The 23,318-nt window shown below is 40.3% G+C and overlaps 1 long non-coding RNA gene across 1 annotated transcript; it reads left to right on the top strand.

The window, feature by feature from the left end:
- Positions 1-4,821: 4,821 nt before the first annotated feature.
- Positions 4,822-14,368, top strand: LOC122188528. The gene is made up of 3 exons (XR_006181602.1): positions 4,822-4,872; positions 11,294-11,404; positions 13,887-14,368. It is a non-coding gene; the product is annotated as an uncharacterized LOC122188528 (long non-coding RNA).
- Positions 14,369-23,318: the final 8,950 nt, after the last annotated feature.

Genomic DNA, 23,318 nt, shown 5'->3' with positions numbered 1-23,318 from the left:
CAGCTTGCTTTGCAATGAAAAGCTTTGCAAACTGTGTCCTGGTTCTGCTCTCCTTCGCACCCCACTGCGTCCTGGTGTGAATTATAAGTTTCTAATTCACCTTCTTAATGCAAGCACGGTTGCTCTTATCATAAATAATTTCTCAGCCACTGCTGAAGCTAATTAGAAGGACTCAGAACAAGATGATTTTCAGAGACCACAAATAAAAGTCCGGTTATTCACAGCAGTTGGAAGGAAGTCTGCTTGGGAGGTCTCACCCTCTTAACGCCAGCAATGCAGACATCTCCATCAATGGTGATGAGTCCTGTGGGGAAGATGCCTCAGAAATTATTTAAAGGAAACCTATACTCTTAAATTAGCTGAGATTATAGAACAAGGTGTGTTTTTGGCATAAATGTATTTCAGTGGCTCTTGGGCTTATTGGTGACTCAAAGCACCAAAATGAATCCTTTCCCTATGGTTCACTTCAGCCATGAGTGATGCCAGCTAAGCTTGCTATGACACTTGCAAATGGCCACGCTCTGATGATGTTTTGGCTGCTGTAATGAAACCAGAATCTTAGTGACACTGCTTATTTTCCCACTTACCAATCGATTGGGTGGAGGCTAAACATCTGCATTTTGTGTATGTAAGAGCTGCATCTTGGCTAAGTATACTAAGTAAATTATACTAGACAAGGAAAGCCAGAATTTCATGTGCCATAAAACTATTTTTTCCCCCATGGTTTTGCCTGAGGAGATGTTTTCTTCCTATAATGAATGTTCATTAAAAAACTTCAGCTGCAGGATTCATAGTGGGTGATTTACTGTAATTGTAAAGATTTTTCATGTAACATTAACAAATACAAGAGTATAATTGGGTACGTGAGGAAGCATCAGCAGAGCAGCATGCTGAGCTAGGACTCGTATGTGTTGTATCAGCCCATCAGTCCTGAAAGAGAGAATACTCATTATGTAGCTTGACCTATTCCGGAGCAATTCTGCTGAGATTTAGCTTGGACTGAATGTTTATGCTGCTGAAAGGTAGATGATTGATGGCTGTGAAGAGTAATAATAATACACTTAGCACTTCTCACTCACACAACTCGGGGCACTTCAGAATCATGAGGTTTTTACTGTCTCACTGAAGGGAGAATTTCGTCCGATTTTCTGCAATGTCATGAAACTGCAGTTCACTGACAGAGGAACTGTGATTATCTGAGTCACCTCTCCTGAGACAAGTCTGACGCTGCTCCAGGATGCTAACACACATGGGACATTTAATGTTTCTGTTTTAGTTTGGTTGCAACACAGAATATGCACAGTCTGCCCCACTTAGTATTGTTCAGTTGGAAAAGACTTTTAGGTCATCAAATCCAACCAGCAACTTATCTGCTGAGTCCCATCACAAAATCACATCCATATGTCCCTTAATTAGTTCCAGAGATGGTTCTCCAGCACTTCTCTGGGATGCCAGTTCCAGTGCTTGGTCACTCCCTTGGTGAAAAAATTATTTCCTAATGTCATCATGTTGAAGATGGGGAGAACACCTTTGAGAAATTAAACACCTGGGCCAGATTCAGATCTCAGTTAACTGCCAACGGCAAGAATTGGAAAGGCCTTTTGCCTTCTGCAGACTTGGCACAAGTGCCCTTTCTTTTGTTGTGCAAGTCTGGTTTGGCATGTTAATCACCATTATGCTGAGTCTGGGGTTTCTCTCCACTTTTCTGTAGTGCTAGGACTGATGTTATGGCAGAGGAGGGTGTGTGTTGTGGACATGCTTTTGCTGTGGTGAAAGCTGGGATCGATCCTTGCACACCTGGAGGGTACAACATGGTGCTGCACAGAGAGATTTTCCTTCTCTCAAAGCAGTGTAGCATTGGGGATGTAGGTAATTCAGCGTGGTGGGGATGGGTTGATGGTTGTATGGGAACTGCAGAGTCACAGCCCGAACCTCCAATTGATCACCTGAGGCAAGCAATGAGCCAGCCAGAGGAGCACAGCTGAGGGCAATTCACCTGTGCTGCCAGAAGAGCTGGAGCCTGGCTCCACCCCTCCTAGACCTATTTAAGAGCTGGCTACCATTGGGGAAGGGTCTTTTCTGGAGGTCACCTCTGCTGGTGTTTTGTGAGTGAGCCCAGGATAGGGGTAAGCCTTCTATTTATTCCCTTTTGTCATCATAGTCTGCTTTGCCTAACTTTCTTGTTTATTTTGTGATTATAACATCCTAATATTCTTTGATTATACAATGGTTGAGCTAGATGACTTAGACATCTTTTCCAACCTTAATGATTCAACTGTGATCAGAGGTACTTAGCCTTAGTGAAACACTGCAGTGACACAGATACAGAATTTGTTACTGGATCTAAAATGAGCGTGCATGCTTGGTTCCTCTGCCTAATGTCACACTTACATTTTTCGTTTGCTTTTTGTTTTTTTTTTTTTTTTAATGGTATATGAAGACTACTCTTGCCTTGATTTGTTTCTTAAATATTGCAGTGGTTAGTATTTATGGATAGGATGTTAGATGTTAGCCCTATGGAAACAGTAACTCTGAACTCCCTCAGGACTGCTATATTCTTTCCTGAATGATCCAAAGGGTTCAGTCACATGAAGAGGACGTTAAAAGAATGAGTGAAAATAGGAAATAAGACATGAGTGAAGAGGAATGAAAAATAAGGAGTTTGGAGTAACGAGCTGTCTCTGGAAGTGATGGAGCCAAATGCTTCCAGATGCAGGCACAATAGATTATGGAAATTAGTCAGAATAAACAGGTTTGGATGGCCTTTACAACACTGTCGTGTCAACTGATCTCATTGAATAAGCTCGGAAGCATGAAACTTTCTGTGTTTGTTTCTGTGCTGCATACATATTTTTTCACAAGATGGGAAATGAGTTTGGAAATGATACCTGAATTAATCTGTAGTTTCACCTAGACTCTTGATGTTCCATATAAGCACTGGTGAAGCAGAGCGTATCATGTTGATGTTCTGCTATAATTGGTCCTCAGTGGTGAATCTCTTCTGTTTGCTTTGGAGTGTAGTGTCAGTGCTTTGTATGTAACCTCAATTTAATCTGTTTTGCTGATGATTTCCAGTATTTGCCACTGGGCAGTGGTGAAGAGGTACAGTTGGCCTAACAAAAGAAAGGGCAGGAATCTGTCACTTGCTATCAAGGGTTGTATGTCTTAAGAATTGACCAAGAAAACGAAACCCTATTTTGACCTTAAAATTTGCAATCAGTTCACCATGTTTCTCTTCACTCTGTAATTGTATTTCTCTTCCGTGGTTATTAATTTCTTGCCTAGAAATGTTTGCTAATATTTCCAATTTTTTAATTTGGCATCTATGTTAGAGATGAGAGAGAAGGCGGCCCCTTAAACAAGTAGCAAACATGTTAAACATAAAAATGCTCGTCTGGTTCCTATGTATGCACATGAATTTAGCTATGTTTCAGCAGTATTCTTCTCTAATGGGAAGTCCTCTGGCTAAGCATTGCATTTACCTAACATGAGTTGGTCAGCTTAGATATAATATGCAATGTCATTCTGGTTTCCAAGACTGATTTTAATATACCAAAAAAAGTGATTTTTAATTGAAAAAAATTCTGTGAATAGATATCTGTATTCAGTTCTGAGAGCTTCTTATACAGTTCTTCATCTTGCCTGGAGATGGCAATGTAGCAGTGCAATTGTTACCACATGGCCTACTCCCAGGAATACACACGAATTACATTAAATTAATAATAAAAAATAAAGCTCAGTTTGAGCCAGCTCTGCAAAAATATAGGGAAGAAATACATTAGAAACACACCGATAACGAAGCTGGAACACAGCTGATTTAACTAAATGAGAAGCTTTGTGAATGGTAAATTAATTCTTATTGTACCCAGACACCCAACATACTTTTTGTGTTGGGTAACATCCATTTTAATGAATGATTTATGATAAACATGAGCAACAACCCTGTGCTGCCACTTGTTGGCACTGACGACTTCTGCAGCCATAAGGCTGAGTTACCTGGGCTGTCAAGGCAGTCGTTGCCTTTATGCCCTTGTGCCTGCAGCAGAGGTTTCTTGTTTATCAACTTAAAACCTTAAGTATTTTCAGGATGTTTTGCTTGCTTGTAGCTGGAAGAATTCTTCAGTAAGAGAAATGAAATGATCTTGCGCTTGATTGCAGCACTAACCCAAAAAATGGTCCCTGACCTAGTGGAATGTGTTTTACTTTGACTCATTTCCAAGAGTTTGGCAGTGAGTATCAGTGTTACCCTCACTTTAAAACCAGACAGACCTCCACAACTCCAGGTCAGCCTGCAGGCTGGCAGTGGAGCTGGGTAGATCCAACTATGCCAACCTCCAGAGTACTGGGTTATGGTCCTGTCAGCAAGGACACAGATAAGAATCATAGAATCGTAGAATGGCCTGTGTTTGAAAAGAGCCTCAAAAATCATCTAGTTTCAACCCTCCTGCTATGTGCAGGGTCACCAGACCAGGCACCCCAGAGCCACATCCAGCCTGGAAGACTTACATTTTTGTCTGAGCAGACTTAAGAGTAGAAAATCCAACTGGGTTCTTTGGACCACTAAGAATAAAAGGGAAGTGCTGTATAATATCATTTGGGAACCCACTTTTATACGACTCTTCAGGGATACTGGAAATGATTGCAAGTTTTTTTTTTTTTTTTCCAGAAGAGACAATTTCTCTGGAAAAAAAAAAAAATGCAATGGTTTTACCCCCAAAATTGTTCCCAAATTGTTCCAGGAAATAATTGTTAATTATTTCCTTAATTCCTCTTTGCTATGAAGATGTTTAATTCTGATAAGTGGCTTTCTTTGCTGATCCAGGTTGGATGTCTCTTCTGCTGTATTGCTTCTGTAGCTACCTTTGACTGGGGGTAAGTATGGTATAAATTGTCACTCTGACACGTTACACTTTGCAATGTGTTGAATAATGAATTTAACACGCTGTCATCATGTACCCGCACCTTGCCAAATGTTTGAAAGTCGGATCTGCTTGTTTTGTACTTGAAGACTGGCTATTTGTTTACAAAGCTCTTCCTGCTCCAAGAAATGTTGTACGTTGCACTTGTTGCCATCACTGCAGATATTCAGGGAAAGGACAGAGGGGGCATTTTGGCAAAGGGTGTGAAAGGCACCACCAAATAGAAGAGGTTGTTTTTTCTTTATTTTCCACTGAGACCTAGCTGTGTTGTTTGAAGACCTTATAGTCTTATGGAATCCGTGCAGTCCCTGCCATTATCCCACTGATGTGATTTTGAAGATAACATGAAAGAAGATGACCAGCGTTCCTATGCAAGATGGGGGGAAAAAAATGAAGTTCTTCCCAATCATGGATATGCAGCTCTGTGTGGGAGAAGCAAAGCTGATATTCAGTAAATAAAGCATCTCATCTGGATGCAAATGAAGGAAGGACCTCAACCAAACTGCCCAACGCTGCTCTTCTGTTCCTGGGATTTCTGATGTTGTCCAAGCCTGTGCTCTGGGGGGAGGGAAGAGTTTGGAGGGGGTAGGAACAATTGAGCTGCTTTTGGACCCAGACCATATGTTGTTGAAGGTGTTAGTGTCATTAACTGTAGTCAGTCATAAGAGAATAAAGGGTGGACAAACTGTCGTTAATCTTTTTACACTTGGATTAATTGCAGCAGCTGTAATCTCCCTTCTGACTTCCAACTGCTCAGTTCAGGATGAGAGGCAGCTCTTATCTTGGACAAGTGCTCAGCTGGTGCTTGGCGAACTGGTAGCCATACAGGGGGCTGTTCCTGGAGCCGTAGAACTACTTCTACCATACTCTTCTTTGTATTCTTCTGACAAAATGAATGACATGGACGTGTCAAGCTTTATGGCAAAGGGAAAGAAAATAGGAATCTTTGTCCTGTCCTCTCCCTGAATTTACACTCAAATTGGCTCTATTAATAAATATTAGATGAACATGTAAGGGTACAGCTTGGTTATACTTCCATACCAGCTCCTGTGCATGACAAGGATGATTGGATGCATGGCTTTTCATTTCAGAGGAAGCAACAGAAATACATGAGAAGCCAATTATTACTGTTTAATCTTATTTATCACAATACCAGGAGCAGAGGGGACACTAGATAAAATTACAAAGCCGTGGGCTTAAAAAGTAGAAATAGTGCTGAAGAAGACAAGTGATTAAATTGTGGGACTCTTACAACTTGGTGTGGCAGAAACCCAAAATATAGATTAATTCAAGAAAAGGTTAAAGGGCTTCTAGGAGGATCCATTCAGCATTGTCTCAGGTGGTATTTCCAGCTCTGAAAAGATGTGTTGCAAATCTGTCATGAGAATGAGTGACATATCATTGTGTGCTTGTCTCTGATTACTTTGTTCTTTAAGCACATGCTACCAGATAAACTGGGCTTGGCAGACTATTGGATTGACCTTCAGCTGGGCTTGCGTTTTTGTGGGGAGGAGTGATTAATAACTCTGTTTTTGTCTTCTCACAGCTGATGGCTTTATTGGTGTGGAGTGGAGGTGGGCTATTTTATTTGTGCTATTATTCGTTTTACATGATCTATAAAGTTTGGAAAGCTTTTGAATCCTGTTACAGCATTTAATAGAAGAAAGCTTTGAGAATTCAGGTCATTATTGTTTTGTGTTGAGTTCTGGGTTGTGAATGTGGAAGTATTTCCTCTTCAGGAAGTTCTGTTTGTACTTCAGTGATGCTACAGTACAACTTCTACATCATTTCTGTGCATTTAGCTTTGTTGGTGATAATTTACATAGAGGCCTCTCTTTATATGGTCAGTGACTTAATGAAGAGAATCAGAGCTTTAGGATTTGCAGGAGAAAGCAAGTGTGTGGCAGGCACTGCTGAAATGGTTTGGCCAATTTTTCATTTCAACAGTAGGGAAATAAAATAGTCCAAGTGCAAAAATAGACATTTTCAAGGCAGAACATGGTGCTCATCAGTGTAGAGGAGTGTTGGTAAGGAATTTTGCCTAGTACACATAGTCCTCTCCATTAATGAGAACCTAGCTGCTGGAGCATCACCCAGACTCTTTTACAGCTTCAGAAATAGTGTGACGTTCACAGACTTCAAGTCACTAAGCAACATTTTGCTCCAAGTTAAACTGCCCTTACTTGCAGCCAGTAGCAAAAACCTTTCAAGGGCTGCTCTACCAGTTTGTAATGGCCAAGACAAAATCATGACCTTCTGTTAAGCCTTCCAGGACATCTGAGTGAGTTCTACAAACCTCTTCCTGTGCAGGAGAGCTGTGTGTTCAAGCCACATCTCCTGCACCAATTTCTAAACATTGCTGTCTTGGTCCCTAAAGACCTGTGGTTATGTTTGATGGAAGGCCAAGAGAGAATTCGTCATGAAACCCCAGAAGTGATTCTTCTCATCCCAGATGGTGCTGCAAACATGTGGTTGAGCTCAGCAGGTGAGGTTGCGCAGATGTGTGATGTTGAGAAGTGTTCAAATTCTGCTGCTGCTGCAGAATATCTTTCAGGAGTTGAGCTCTTTCATTTCTAAATTGCAGGCTTCACATGAGATACCATTGTAGCCAGGTACTTGAAGGGCTGTTTGGTTACACCAATGGAGGAAATTGAGTTTTACAGCTCACCCACTTATATGAATAATTGCACAATAGATCTTGCTGGATTCTGGGATGTTTCCTTTCTGCATTACTTCCACATGTGGCTAACATGCAAAAATTTGGTTTTAAAATTCATTTTTAAGACAAATGCTTTCAAGTGTCAAAGAAACTTTGAGGGCTGCTGGATGCTATTTGGAGATACTTGCAACTGGGCTTCCCCATATTCCTAGTCACGCACTTCTTAGATATCTCTGCTTATACAATTTGTGTATATGTGTTCCTTGCCAAGAAAAGCAGCTTCCAAAAGCTTCCTTCCGAAAGCTTCAGTGATTTTTTTAAGTTGCTGAAGATCAGTGTATAGTGGCATGACATCAAATGTGACACCACCGCTAATCTAATAAGAGGAAAACAGATGTGGGAAGTTCCTATGATTTTCTGCTTGTTAAGATCAGATTTGTCCTGTGATTATGACTTTTTTTTTTTTGCCTTCTGGAGATATGGACATTCAGACAATGCATCTGAGAATTAAGAGCTGGTTTGGCATTGCATCTTCCTTATCTGCTGTTGGCACTAATTTAGTAATGAGACAAATGTCGTCCCCTTCAGAAGTAATTAGAATAACTGATTTGTGTGCATCTCAGACAAGTACAAAAATACTACAGATTTCATAATCTTTTCCACTTTTCTCTTAAAGACAATTATCTGTGTAGAGCAGGCTCTCCCTAGCTCAGAGGCCGCATTTGAACAATGCATGCCTTGTCTCACTTATTTACTACTTAATACCGTTTATCTGTTTCTATTTCCAGCATCCCATATTTCATGCTCAATTGGATTTTTGAATGTTTCCCAGTGCCAGACACTTACTTATCCATATTCTGTTAGGAGAGTTGGTATTTCTTGTGGTACAGGTCTGCAGAGGCTGGTTTTTATTAGGACCCGTGGGGTGGTTACAAACCCTAAAACTCAAATGATGAGTATAAGAATGGATTTGAAATACCTTATTTTACCTGTAAATTTGTTACGCAATCATAAATCCCTTCCCCAGGGCTCTGCTGGGCAGGGTTTATTCTTTCTTGCTGTCTAAGAAGAGTACCCATTATCAAGAGCCTGGAAACGTCAAAGGGTTGTTAGTTTTAAAACCAAAGTGAAAAAGTGGTGTGAGGTATAATGCCCTAAAGGATGCCATAAGGGAGGCCAGGTGAGCGTGGAAGAACATCAGGATTATTAGCTGAATCCCCATTGCTCCTGTCTGCCCAGATGAGTACACTGAGCATGCAGATGTTTTATTGCCTCCGCTCAGCGTGGTGCAGCTGTCACGCAATCCTGGGAAATACCAGCTCCTTGGGTTAATGAAGAAATCTGAGGTTGAGTGTGATGATGTCTGGAAATAAACAGGAAATGGCAGGGTGAAATGGTGAAAGTCAGGCAAGGTTGATTTAGAAGAGCATAAGGATGTTTAATGCTGTTAAAATGCATCTGTCACTGTAAGATCATTGGAAAACAAATTGTGCTCAGGTTAGAGAACATATCCTTCTAGGTCCTTCACTGAGAATCCCAGTGAGGTCATTTTGGTGGAGTGGAGTAAAGGACAAGGAAAACTATGAGGTTGCTCAGCAGAATTGCAGTCTGAATGTCTACCATCTTTATAGTCCTCTGTGTACATGCTCCAACATCCATCAGAAAACAAAGAGATTGCTCTTAACTTTCAAGCTTAAAGAGGGCAGATTTAGGTTGGATAGAAGGAAAAAGTGGAAGGAAGGGATGCCATTCAGAGGGACCTCAACAGGCTTGAAAAGGTGGGAACGGGTGAACCTAATGAGGTTCAACATGGCAAAGTGCAGAGTTTTGCACTTGGGTTGGAGGAATCCCAGGCATCCATACAGACTGGAAGGAGCTGTGCTTGACAGCAGCCCTGCAGAGAAGGAGCTGGGGGTCCTGGAGGATGAAAAACTGAACATGAGCCAGCAGTGTGCGATTACAGCTCGGAAAGCAAATGGGATCCTGGGCTCCATCAGAACAGGGGTGGCCAGCAGGGACAGGGAAGTGATTGTCCCCCTTCTGCTCTGCTCTTGTGAGACCCCATCTGCAGCACTGCGTCCAGGGCTGGAGCCCCCAGGACAAGAAAGACAGGGAGCTGTTGGAGAGGGTCCAGAGGAGCCACAAAGATGAGCAGGGGCTGCAGCACCTCCACCACGAAGACAAGGCTGAGGGAGCTGGGCTTGTTCAGCATGGAGAAAAGAAGGCTGCGGGGTGACCTCAGTGCAGCCTGCAGTGCCTGAAGGGAGCCTGCAGGCAGGAGTGGAGTCAGCTCTGTGCAAGGGGAGATGGCAGCAGGACGAGGGGAAATGGTTTGAATGGAGGGAGGGCAGATTGAGGTTGGATGTCAGGGGGAAGTTCTTTGCTATGTAAGTGGTGAGGTGTTGGAACAGCTGCCCAGAGAGGCTGTGATGCCCCGTCCATCCCTGGAGGTGTTCAAGGCCAGGTTAGTTGGGGCCCTGGGCAGCCTGGGCTGGTATGAAATGTGGAGGTTGGTGGCCCTGCATGTGGCAGGGGGTTGGAAATTCATGATCCTTGATGTCCCTTCCAACCTGGGCAATTCTGTGATTCTGTGACTCTGTGTAAAAAGTCTTTTACAGTGAGAGTGGTGAGGCATTGGAACAGGTTGAACAGAGATGTGGTGGATGTCCTATCCCTGGAGACTTTCAAAGTAAGGCTGGGTCAGAACATGGGCAATGTGGTCTAGCCATGCGTGTCCCTGTTTATTGCGGGGGAGTTGGACCAGATGACTTTTAAAGATCCCTTCCAACTCTAGGGATTCTATGATTCTATAATTTACTGGAACAAGGAACAGTAAAGCCCCCTGGAAGAGTAAGGTTTCTCTGGGTGATCATGGTGGCAATGCAGGAATTGAGTGATGCTGTTGTACTCCCAGAGCTTGCCTTTGGCTGCAGCTTCTCTGCCTTCCTTCAGATGGCAGAACACAAAGCATTGCTTCAAGCTTTGACTCTTTGGAGACCAATCGGGCACAGATGGCAAGTACTGCAGTCCTTGCTTGTTTGAGTGTCTGCAGGGAAGCAGTTCTTATGAAAAAGGGCTGCAGGGTCAGACCCATGCACTTTTGTAAGATTGAATCCTCAGCTGGAATTGCATCTGCTGCACTCCATTGGTTTTACTTTCGCTTAACAGACCATAAACAATTTGTTTACATAGACAGCTTTTCATCTTCCACAGTGAATCATAAAGGAGTTCTCCAGGGATCAGTCCCTGGTCTGGTTGTTGCCTTTCATTTATATACCTGGGTTGGATGATTTAGATCATCAGTGTTTCTATCTGAATTCAAAGGCAGGTGGTTTATGTCCTTTTTCTTGCACAAAGGTTCTTACTAAAAATCTACATTATAGATCTGGCAGATTGTGCTTTGTGTTGAAATACTTTATACTAAACTCAAAAAGGATGTTATGACCCACTTGCAACAGAGAAGAGAACCCCACTCCATCAGTGCTAAAAAGATGATGTGCCCTCTGTCATTATCATCCTTTAATGGTTCTTTGAGAGAAATCCCTGTGCTCTTTACTAAGAGGGAAGGAGAAGGTGTGGCAGAGGGTCAGCATTTTGAGAATGGCCAAAAGGGCTGAGGTGTTGTCCTAAAGGTGACCAGCTGTGTCTAAAAGGGTATCCAAAAGTTCTCGGCTAATAACTCCCAGCCTTTTTTTTTCCTCACTGTACTATATAGTGCTACAAGATGAGCTACAATAGTAAGCCTCCTGACAAGGGCAAACGGGAGCCAGAGAACCAGAGACAACTGGAGAGAGATGTCTTCTAACTCTCAAGTTCCATGGCTGAGGTATGACCCACTATGATCCCTGTGAAGCAAGCATGGCACGTGACTCTTGGGAGTAGAAGGTCAAAACTGCTGGTTGTTTTGGGGAATCTGAATTCAGTTTTAAATTTTAGATTTGGTGTTTTGTACTCTTATGCATCTGATTGAATGCATTTGTGTTCATACAGTTATGCCTCCAACAGCTGAATGTTTCCAAAATGACTACCAGCTGTCAGCGCTTCACATATCATTAGTTATGTAAAAACTAACTTCTCCTTCTCCTGGAGCCCAGATAACATATGAATCTTGATAAAAAAAACATTTCCCCTGAAACGTCAGCGTTGGGGTGATTGTGGAGTATTGCTCAGTTGTGGAGAAATAACTAAGATTAATAGCCCATGGTGTTAGTATTAACCTTAGAGAAAAGCAGATGCTGCAGCTACTTAGATGTGAAAAATACTGGATGAAGTGCCACGATCCTTCTGTAACTCACCAAATGTACTTAATTCAAATTAAGTAGTCAAATTAAGAAGATACTGTTCTTTCCTGTCAGGTTGTTTGTTTAAAAAATTACTCTGGAACAAATAACTCATTACCTCCTCACCTTGCAGGTGTTGATTGTGATTGCCTGTAATAAGAGACCACTTTGAGAAGCAGTTGGCTTTTTTCTTCGTTGCATATACATAGACCCAAATAATTTTTTGTACTCCAGTAAACATAATTTGTGTTTCATGATAAGTTATGAGTTTCTTGTTGCATGAATGTCCTAAAATGAATTTATAAATAATTTTTATGGTTCAGCGAGAAAAGCCATTAAGGTGTTTAAAATGTTTGGAAATGCAGGAGTTGAAAGAGTAGCTTGATATATATGTCGCACTGGGAGTTGGGAGGTATAAACCAATACTATTGTAGTTCAGCAAAGAAATCTAAAGGGCTTTGACTACAGGTTGGTAGAACTTCTAATTGTAGAAATAGAAGAGAATTGAAAGAGAGAATGTGGACAACTCTTCAGTAAAAATAGGGCAATGTTTGTTTGCTTATTGTAATCTATTTAGATCAAGGTAAGCATTAAATGCCTTTTAAAATGTTGAAATAAATAGTCTCAAAATTATAAGTAGTCTAGCTGATAAGACATCAGCAGCTCCTTTTTATCTGTTCAGTCTAAGAAATGCTGTTGAGATGTTTGAGGTTTGTGTTGGTTCTTCTGGCAACTTCTTATTGCTCTGGACAGCAGAGGATCTAGGGAAAACACCATTTTACCAGAAGTCTGCGATCTCAGGAGAGTTTAGTTCACACATTTCCTTTCCAATGTGAAGAACATAGTTTGGCACAGGCTCATGCTTCAGTATATAAACTTTCTCAATGAACTGCTGTGTCCTGTCAGTTTGGAACTCCAGTTAATATTGGATATAATTGACTTGCATGTCCTATGGTGAACTTCATTAGCTCTGTTTTTGGACAGAGCTTTTAATTAATGTAGAATGATTGTGCAAATACTATCACTGCACATCCGTGCAAGCACTTCTACATGTGTGCCCAGCTGCCATGATGCTCAGAAAGGGATTTCTGCCTTGTTCTCGTTGCTCTTGCAGCTAGAAGAAAGTAAAGAAACCACAAATCAGAATAGTAACCAGGGCTGTCTGACCCAAACACAGATGTCACGACTTGGTGATCCCTAGCCATTGAATTTCACAATAGTATATTTTCTTTCCAGGTGCAATTTGTTGCTGACAAACATTGATGTTTGCTCTTAGCGCATCCTTTTACTTACTGTGATTAGCTCTAGGACTGTTTCACGTTGAGGTTTACATCATGGCCCTTGGTAAGAAATGTTAAATAAAAAAAAGAGAAAACAAATGCTAAAGACTAATTATCTATTATTTTAAGTGATGGTCAAGGAGAAAATCTGTGGCAGTTAGAAAATGAACTGATTAGCCACTGCTAATCAGCTGACAAAAGAACTTTCTTCTCCTGAAGATTAAAAAAGCTGTCATTTGTAACAAATTCTCTTCATGTAACTACACAATTCAAGCTGTTTAAAAAATAAATAGGAATAGAAAAATCCTAAAACCAGAATGCTCCTCTACTAGGAAATAATTCGCAATGTACATCAGTTGTATGAGAGTTTTGCTGTAAAAGAAGGAATAAAAAAATGGCCAATATTAGTGGTCTGTTCTTTTGACTTCCCTCTCTCTGAATCTCTCTGGTTTTGAAATGTCTCAGACCTCAAGATGTATGGGTTGGCTTACGGAGTCTATTGAAGCTGTCAATGCATGTCTGGGTAAGCTTTTTCTTTGAGACACTTCACTAACAATACATCTTACACAGTGTGTAGGGATTGCTATGGCAACAGTTCATTTTGAATTACAAAACAATTACATATTAAAACCCCACATAATCCATTGACATGCAAATTACTGCCAAGAGGCAGGTAGTGACTTGAACATCTTCATTTCTTAGGGTAAAAAAAATAATATGATGTTTTAATCTTGAATTGCTTCTCCAGTTTTCTTTGGGAATCATATCACTTAAGAAGTAGAGGATGGAGTAATGGCTTCAGGGAGTGTCTTCTGCCAAGAGAGGAGGTCTGTGGTTGGAGCAGAAGAACTGAAATGGACTTTTTGCTATTAAAGCATTGTGATCAACTAGGCTGGATGGATTCAAGCCAAGAGACTGCATCTGGATGAGCCTAAGTTCTTTGGTACCCTGCTGAAATCAATTCTTTTCCTTTGTTAGGAGGGTCTCCATAACATGAGCTACTGGAATAAGTTAAAGGAAATACTATTGGAAGCTCCTGACAAAATCATGTCTATCACCTGATTTTGCAGTTACTGAATCGATCTCTGGTGGTGAGAGCAAAATGCATCCTCATGAGTGTGCATGATGGAATCCAGAGAAATGAGATTTTTCCTGATTTAATGAAGCACCTTACTGATTTTATACTGAGGATTGAGCCTAACAACTTCTGGGACTTGAAAAACACGCTCACTACTTCACATTTAACTGATAGTTTATATAGAAATGGGCTTGAACGCTTGCTGATGCACCTTGATAAACTGAGAGCTATTCAAATAGCTTTACAAAGAAGGTGAATCTATGGATTTATCTGCAATACTTAAACACATTTTTTTGCCTTTAGTACTGATATTTCATACAGAATGGGCTGTGTTTTGAGCTGTAGGCCTTAAAGCTTTGCTCAGTAGCCTTCTGTCCAGTGGCTGGCCAGTTTGGAGACTTATGGAGACAAAGGTACTCTCAGGGCAATATCTTTCCCATAGCAAGCATCTTTAAAATACTTAGAGTAAAAAACTTGTCACCTGGATGGGATGTCACCAGACTTGGGTGTTTATCAGACTGGAGTGCCTTGCTGGTTGAAAGGTCATCCACTAAAAGCTGGGATTTGCTCCCATGGGTGGCCAACCAGCTTGTTCCAAACCTTCCAGTCCTGCAGAAGTTACCTTGATTTGATTCCTGCACTGTGCTGCAGAGTGGGCAGAATACAGTGAGTAAATGACTATATTCAGCAATGGAAAGAATTGCTTTTTGTTTTGCAAGCTGTAACCACAGATTATTTCCTGTACCCCTGTTGTCAGAAGAAACTGTTTCTCTAATTTCCACCTGTGGGACCCTTTGTGTGGACACTGCTGACTGCCATGACTTGATGGGCTCCTGCACCAAAAAGCTCCTTACAGATGTGTGTAGGCAGAATTGTCCAATTCTTTTTTATCTGAACTGGGGTCTTGTAATGCTGGTGGCTAGACTTCACTTAAAAAATACATTAAGAATCCAAGCCTACATATTCCTAATGACTAACCTTTAGCATGAAAAGCCACTTTCTTTCCAAGACTTTAATTTGGAGACTTTTAAAATGTCTTATTTTGACTAATTAAAACATGCTGGTATTTTCATGTAGCAAGTCACTTGGTTTTGCAAATTCCTTGCAGGGGTTTAAAACTTCTACCTCATTTTCTAGACCACTTGTCTGTGAGAAGGACTTGAAAATGAGAGGTTTTCTCTTGCTGGAATTCCACAGTAAATGTCAGTATGAATAGAATTAGAATCTTTATATATCACCACCCCTCTCTTCTGCTGCATGTAGGCAGCAAAATGCATGTGCTGGCTAATGGTAAAATGTCATTGCTCTGCGAGCACTTGTGGGTATCATCCAGATGTGGGGGTGATATTTTTGTCTGCTAGAGGTCAGTTTAGAAAAGGGCACGGAGAAAGAAGAGTAAAGGAATGGATGTTTTGAGCTAGAAATAGTGGCAAAGTTGTGTCTGTTCTGACAAACTGATGTCTGATGCTGGTGCAGTGGAACAGCACATTTCATTTGCAATTAGGTAAATTGGGATAGAAATGTGTTTTACTCGGGCAGGTGATAGTAACAGCTGCATTGGACATGAGGGGGTATACTGATGACCTATGGACAGCAGGTGATAATGTGCTCCTACATCTTCCTCAGAACCCATATCAACAGGTGAATACAGAATTCATTTTAAACTTTAAGCACTGTGCTTGAAGTTTGTCAGCCAGTGTGGAAGATTCAGGCTCTGATTTTAATTGGGATAGTCTGAAAAGGAAGAAAATATATTCCAGACAGTGGAAAAGAGGAACCCAAAATGTGTCAGAAAGAACCTGGAAGAGCTCCAAAAGGGTTTTGCCCTCAGCTCAGACTTTCCTGCTACTGGAAACTATAAATAGTGATACAAGATTGTAGTGTGAGCTAATACATTTTAGAGCAGTACCTGCACAAAGGATGCTTAGGACTATAATCTCTACTTTAAAGTATAGTATACTTTTTATAGTTTTTATTTACACTACATATACCTTTAGTATCTACCTATAGTAGATTAAGAATAATGGCATATCCAGTTTAGGGACTTAAAGTATGTAAGAAATATAAGTCAGTATGAAGTATTTAAGTCCACAAATTGGATATTTCATAGTCATTTTTTTCAGAAAAATTAAATGATATTATCATGTTGATATTCCTTTATGTTCCTATAGATAAAGAGTAAATAAATCAAAGTTTCAAAGGTAAATGTGTGTTTGAATTATAATGAAGCAAAACTTTGTTTTGATATTAAAACAAAAAAAAGAAAAATGAAGGAAAAGGCAATGAGTAGGGGAATCATTGAAACTGGGCTTATAATTTGGCTTGTGGCATGCTGCCCCGTGCTTCAGTTTTGGGGAGCTGGGACTACTTGTCAGCATTATTTGTACAAGACCACGCAGGATAAAACATAAGAATCTCTTCTTGTTTCCTTCACTGCAGATCTTCAGTGTGGGTCTCTTTCCTTCAGAAGCCCCATGTTTGATTCCAATTATTTCACCAACAAAGAGAAGAAAATACGGCCAATGTTTATAAATGGATTATACAAAGTTTTCACTGGGTTGTTGTTGTTATGATGCTACGATTAATGTTTTTGGAAGCAAGCTATTTGGGAAATGGAAATATCCCTTGCTTGATACAGTGAAACAGCGAAGCACATGTGTTACAGAGTAGATATAGAAGTTTTATGGCTTGCTGAAAAGAGGGGGGGAATCTGAAGCCTCCAGGAATATTACATTTGCATCATGTACAAAGAGTGTGCAATTAAATAAGCAATTAGTTATGAATTATTCACTCTGCTTGACTGTTGGGTTTTTGAGTAGCACGTTAACCTTGAGATGACTGCTTTTATAACCCTTATTGTTCACCAATAAATTAATCTGCAATAAAAAAAAAGAACACAATGCACCACTCTCACGGGGCTTGATCTTGGAAAGAAGTTTCATTCTGCTTGTTGTTGTTGTATTGCATCTGGGAGATGGGCATCATGACAGCAGGAGCTGGATGCATGTGTGGAAGCTGATCTTCCCTGCTTAAAAAGCACTTCTAAAACGCTTCTAAACACTTCTAAAACAGGAGAGGGAATGGGGGAAAGGAAGAGAAAAGGCCCTTTTGTTTCTACAAAGGGGCAAAGCTTTGCAAGGAAGTTGAATGTCAATCATTTTTTTAACTGGTGTATAAAAGCACAGAACCTTCCTCTTACCTTACTGAGTCCAGCACAGTGTGATAACCCCCTGTTTTGTGTTGAGGACTGAGTGGTAGGAAGGCATTTATGTGGATAGTCTCACCACCTACTGCAGTAGATAAAGAGCAAAATACGGCACAAGACCATTCGACATGACCAATTAGTGAAGTGCACTAACTCAAGCATGAGCTGCAGTACTTATTTATTCAGCAACGGATTTAAATGTGCACTGAATGTGTTTGAATTTTGTCATGTTCCTAAGGTTGTGTTAAATTCACACCTTTTATCTTGAGATGGAGATACCTGGAGGGTGTTTTTAGTGTAAAATCAGTGCAATTGGGTCAGAAGTGAGCCTGTTTTTTCTAACTTGTATTTACTCCATCCACTATGCTTTGTTCAGCAGTAAGACCTATGCTCAACTTCAGATATGTTGGCATCTGATTTCACTACTAATGAGGTAGTGCCTGTTTTTATTTCTTGTTCTTGGATTTCTTTAGTTGATTGATACATACCGGTTGGTCTCCATTCTCATTTCCATAGCAGTAAAGGAAAGGATGGGTAGCTCAGAGATACTGGTCACTGTCATACACACATGTATCTATGCCCTATTGCCTAAATCCATTGTTGCTTTACCCTAGCAGAGTAATATGTTTCTGTTTGACTGCACAAGCAAAGCGATCTGAGGCGATTGCTATTAAATGCCTCCTTACATTTCTCAATGCAATCCATCACCAAATGAATTCCAGCTGCGGTCAAACAATCTGAAGTGAGCACATCTGAAAGCAATGAACTGTGCAGAACCACTGATACAATACAAACCTGGAAACCCCTGAAACTTCCCTGTAATTGATGAAACAGCCGTGTTCAACATCATTTGTCTTAGGGCTGGCATCCTCATCAGTTAAAATAATTTTTGATTTCATTTATTCTGCTCTTTTAGTTATGTGTGATTCCAAGGGTAGCACTTTTTTTTTTTTTTTTTTCTCCCCTTTTGCATTATTCACAGATGATAAGAAGAAAAAAGACAGACAGGAATGCCTTGCCTTCTGAAGACCATTGTGTTTGAGGTGCTGACAACTATACTCTTCATTGTTTTGTTGGTAATACCAAAATTAGATGAAATAGGAAACACCAGAAGAGGTTAGTCAAAACCTAGAAGAAATATGATTTTGCTTTTCTGCTTTTTTTTCCCCTTCAGATTCTTCTTTTTAATGGCACACAGCAGTGTATTACATCAAGATGTATCACAGTGACTTAGCAGAAAGATAAGTTAAATAAATCCCCGCCCTTATTGTAAAATGGTTTTATCTCTCCCTTTCTATGGTCATAAAAGCAAATCATCTCTCAACAGACACAGCACTGGCTTCAGAGATCTGGTACAGGGCAAATACTTTGCTTGGCAATACTTAAAACCATGGGGGAGCTCCTTGGCTGCAGTGTGTTGGCAGAATTGTTCTTCCTAGGAATTAATGAAATGCTTGGCGTACTGAGAGGTCTAACCATAGTGATTATATTGATCTGCAGTTGAAATATAGAGTATGCTGTAGGATGAGGAATATTGAGGGCTGCATTAGGAATTTTCCTGTTATCTGCTCTATTGGTCATCGTGGCTATTGGGCATGGAAGAAAGAGTCAGTCTCCGAATTTAGCAATTTCTGCACTTCAATAGAGAGTCACAGGGCTGGGAAGGCAGATGCCCCTACACACCATCAGCTGTTAGCATCAGAAATGCAGAGTGGCGTTTTCATTGCTTAAAGCAGAAGGGCTGGTGCTTGAATTCAAAATAAATCAGAAATATTAATGTGTTCAAGAAATGAGTTTAATGATGTATTTTAAAACTATTAAATTAATGTTTCTCATTAGTGGCACAGCCTAATCACTCTTTGCAAGGAAGAGGAAGAAAGTAAAGTAATATCATAAGAGATCAAATAGCGATTGAAAATTAATTAATTCAGCATTATATAAATCAGGTAGCTTCAATAAAAATACTAGCCGAGTATTCAGTTCTTATGGGCAAAACAAAAAATAAAAAATGCCTTAATTAGTGCTTTTTCATTCGATCCAGCTGACCTATTTATTTTTAATTGAGCTGCAGGGTGCTAAGCATTTGGTGAAAGTGATAATTGCAGTTGTGAACTTTTTGACGTTTCCCTTTGGACGCAGTAGCTTTTTTTCTGCAGAATACCTTGGAATAGGGGAGAAAATTGGTACCTTGCTGTGCTGAGAGTTGCTGTTTGGTTTCTTCTCTGGATGCTGACCTGCTTTTTGTTATGTAAATATCCTGTGGCTCTCGTTACCACATCTTTGTTTTGAATATATGAAGATTTACTTTGCAGGACATGCAAATTATCTATGAAAAAACAATGGTGGATGGATGCTATCATCATCATAACAATAACACAGTGGATGTTGTTATTAAGTTAGCTTTAATAATTTGGAAATTTAAGAAAATGGAATGAGTGACAACTTTTTAAATGTATTATTACTATTACATTTTATTCATGCCTATCTACCATCTCTGCACCGATCTTGCTTGTGTTCTTAAAAAAGTTGTCCTGAAAGGGTTTCATTCCTCACAGCTAAAAGGGAGAGGAAAACCCACTCAGAGAAAGTGAAGAAGGAACCCAGGTCCTTTCATGAATCTCACCCTTTCATGAGCCTGTCCTTGTGATGGGTAGATGGTTGAATTAGATGATCTTAGTGATTTTTCCAACCTTAGTGATTCTATGATTTTATGACACGCACTGAACTGTGTCATCATGGCCAATGATGTGAACTGGAGCTGAATTAACTGGTGCTGCGGTTAAACTGGTGCTTCCAGTTGTCACAATCTATTTCTGGACATTCTGATTTTACTGAAGTTTCCATAAGTAGTCCTCAGAAATCATTCCAGCCTTGCAGCCTGTAACACATCTCTCCAAGAGTAGGCTCTTCTCAAGCTTTCGTGTGAAGAATTAAAGTTAATCTGAAGCCCTGAGCATTAGCATCATTTTTGCAGCTCTTCGGTGCAGTTGTGAAAGCAGCTTTGTTACAGCCCAGATAAGGTTTATACAGTCCCATTGGTGGCTTTTAATGAAGATAAGTGAGGTTTCTAAGCCTCATGTCAATTCTGATTGCAGGGAAAGAAGGATAGAGCATCCTGAGCCTGCCCAACTTCTACAGTGCTAAGTATGTGCTTAGCTGTGAGTGTGCAAGAAGTCAGTTTGTATTATTCCCTTGATTTAAAGGCTCAGCATTGTATGAAATGAAACCAATAGATCTAGTTCATTGTGCAAAAGGTATTTACTGCTGGACCATGAACGTGATTCCATCTGGCTGACAAATGTAGGCTCATACACATACAAACAGCTTCTGCGGGTAGAATGACCTGCAGTGGGATGAATAAAGACCACAAACAATCTTGAATTGGAATTTGGGATTCTGCCTGGTTATTTTTGCCTCCTGTTCTGGCTGCTGTGGGTTATACTGACCTAGTGGGTGGCAACAGGCCCCTGGCAGGGGATTGGAACTAGATGATCTTGAAGGTCCTTTCCAACCCAAGCCCTTCCGTGATTCCATACTAATTGATGCAATGAAAAGAAATACTAGAAAAGAGCAAAATCTGAAAATCTTCAACCTCCTGTTAAGGCTTTAAAGTTGTATCTGAGCACCCTAGTATCCATTACCAGTACAAAATATTCAAAAAAAATGGACCAAGATCTCTCAGTGTAACAAGAGAGAGGTTTCTTGTTAAATGCAGTTATTTTTTTTTTGTCTTCTAATTCACAGAAGGCACACTGACATCATATTTCCCAATCTTTGGCCAGTGTCTTAAAATATTTTATAGTTGAAGAAAATGATATTCTCATATCCCATATCTCATATTCCAACAGCACAGTCTTGAGTATAACTTTCAAACAGTAAAAACCACAAGAGATGGCAACAACAGGGGAGAAGATTGACTTTCCTGAATATGCAGAGCAACCCCATTGGTTATGGCAAGTTTATTGCACAAATGTTGTCGACCAAGTGTTCAAAATGAACAAAATGAAAGCACCAGTTTTAGTCAGTCACTGATTTACTATTAAAGGGTCAAGCACACCTAAAGCAGCAACGTAGCTTCAACAGTACATCTATATCTCAGTTTCAGTTGAGAGAAGGAAGATTAATCCTTGGCCTTCTCACACCAAATGAATTTGCAATAAAGAACTTCATTATTTTTTGATTGTAGAGATGGACATGAACACAAACACTGCCCTGTTTTATACTTCCAGAATCACATCTGAGATTGAAAAGCAACCCAAGCGCTCCAAAACTCAACACTATCAACCTGAACATGGCTCCAAAGTTATAGAGAAGGTCTGTCTTAGTTTAGCTGCCTAGACTTTGCTCTTATACCTCTCCACTGTTTATAATGCTCGACAAGCAGAGGATGAAGTGACCTTTTCCCATAGGAAATAAAAACAGATTGAGGTGGAGGCAGCTTGCACTGTGCACTACATGATCCTACAGACTGGGGCTGCACCTTTAGATCGGATGGAGTTGATCAAAGTCTTCATCATTGTGACACTGTGGTCTGAATTCTCATGACACACTAAACGCTGGGCTTCCTCTGCACAAGATCCTCCTAGAGTGAGGTCCTTACAATTTGCTTTACAGGGCCAATATAAATTGCTTAAAATATGGATTCAGTTTTCAAATGCTCCCATGCTTTGAGCATCCATTTCAGTAACCCACTGCAGGATTTTTGTTGGGCTTCTTGCAGTCTGATTGAAAAGCTCTCTTGAACTTAGTTTAATTCTTTTTTTTTTTCTATCATTTTAAATTGGAAAGAGAAAATTGTATCCTACCTGAACAAGTCTACAGGATGAGTTAAATCTGTGTATTTGGCAAGATTTATTTTTGTGAAGTCCTTAAATTTCCTCTTTTAGTCCTTTTCATGATACAGGTGTCTCCTACCAAAATATCCAAATATATTTTCAGGGTTTATATATTTTTATTTCCAAACACCCCTGGGAAGTCAAGGGCTGTGCAAACCACATGGGTCGCAGAGATATGTGTTTTTGCTTTTCCAAAACTGCATTAAGTCCATGGGAATTAACAAATTCCCAAATTTCTTCTCTCGAGGCTTGCTCAGTGACACTTCAGGGGCTTGGGGAGAGTTTGAGGGGGAGGGGGTCTGGTTTCTCAGGATTCCAGCCTTAAATCCAAGGCCAATATCCCAGGCTTGTGAGGCTGTCTCTGTTGCAAGACTGTGTCCAAAAACATGGCAATTTCCTTATTTTTTTCCTTTCTACACACATTTCTAATTTAAATAAAAGGAATAAATTATCCAAGAATGAAATGCTGATAGTTCCTTGTGAAAGCTTAAGAGAATATTGCCTCTGTTATTTCTCCTGTGTAATTTCTGTATTTCTGGAATTTCTGTAAATTTCCTTCATTCTTTTCTGCTGAGGGATTTCTTACAAAGATTCAGCCTTAGCAGTGCGTTATTTATGATGCTCTAAGGGCATCTTGTTTTGGGCAACTCTTTCTAAAACAATCATGCAAATAAATTGAAACCTCTGGTTGTGAAGTCTCTGTGCTGGAGGGTTGTTATAACGGATCATAAAAACCTCATTTCCAAAGCACTCCTCCTGATCGTGCAAATAAACAGGGGGGCAGTTCAGCTAACACTTCTTTTGACGAGTTTGCTCTCTATCCAGAGCTGCAATTACCAACAAAAGAAAGATGACGTGGCTGTGGGACTTGGAGCGTAGCTTCAGTTTGACACCCGGTCAGCTCAGCTTGGCTCTGCCACACAGAACAGCACTTTCTCACTCTGAGCTTAATTACGGTCTGTGACCAGGCTTGCTATCCAGGGAATTCTAAGAAATGGCTTTTGAAAGGTTGGGATATGGTTTCAGTGTGTTAATAAAGAGCTAATCACCTGTTTAGGATTA

This window comes from Lagopus leucura, unplaced genomic scaffold, assembly GCF_019238085.1.
Source record: "Lagopus leucura isolate 7727_CA_CO unplaced genomic scaffold, USGS_WTPT01 Super-Scaffold_100065, whole genome shotgun sequence".
Lineage (NCBI taxonomy): Eukaryota > Metazoa > Chordata > Aves > Galliformes > Phasianidae > Lagopus > Lagopus leucura.
This window is presented reverse-complemented; position numbering and strand designations above follow the sequence as displayed.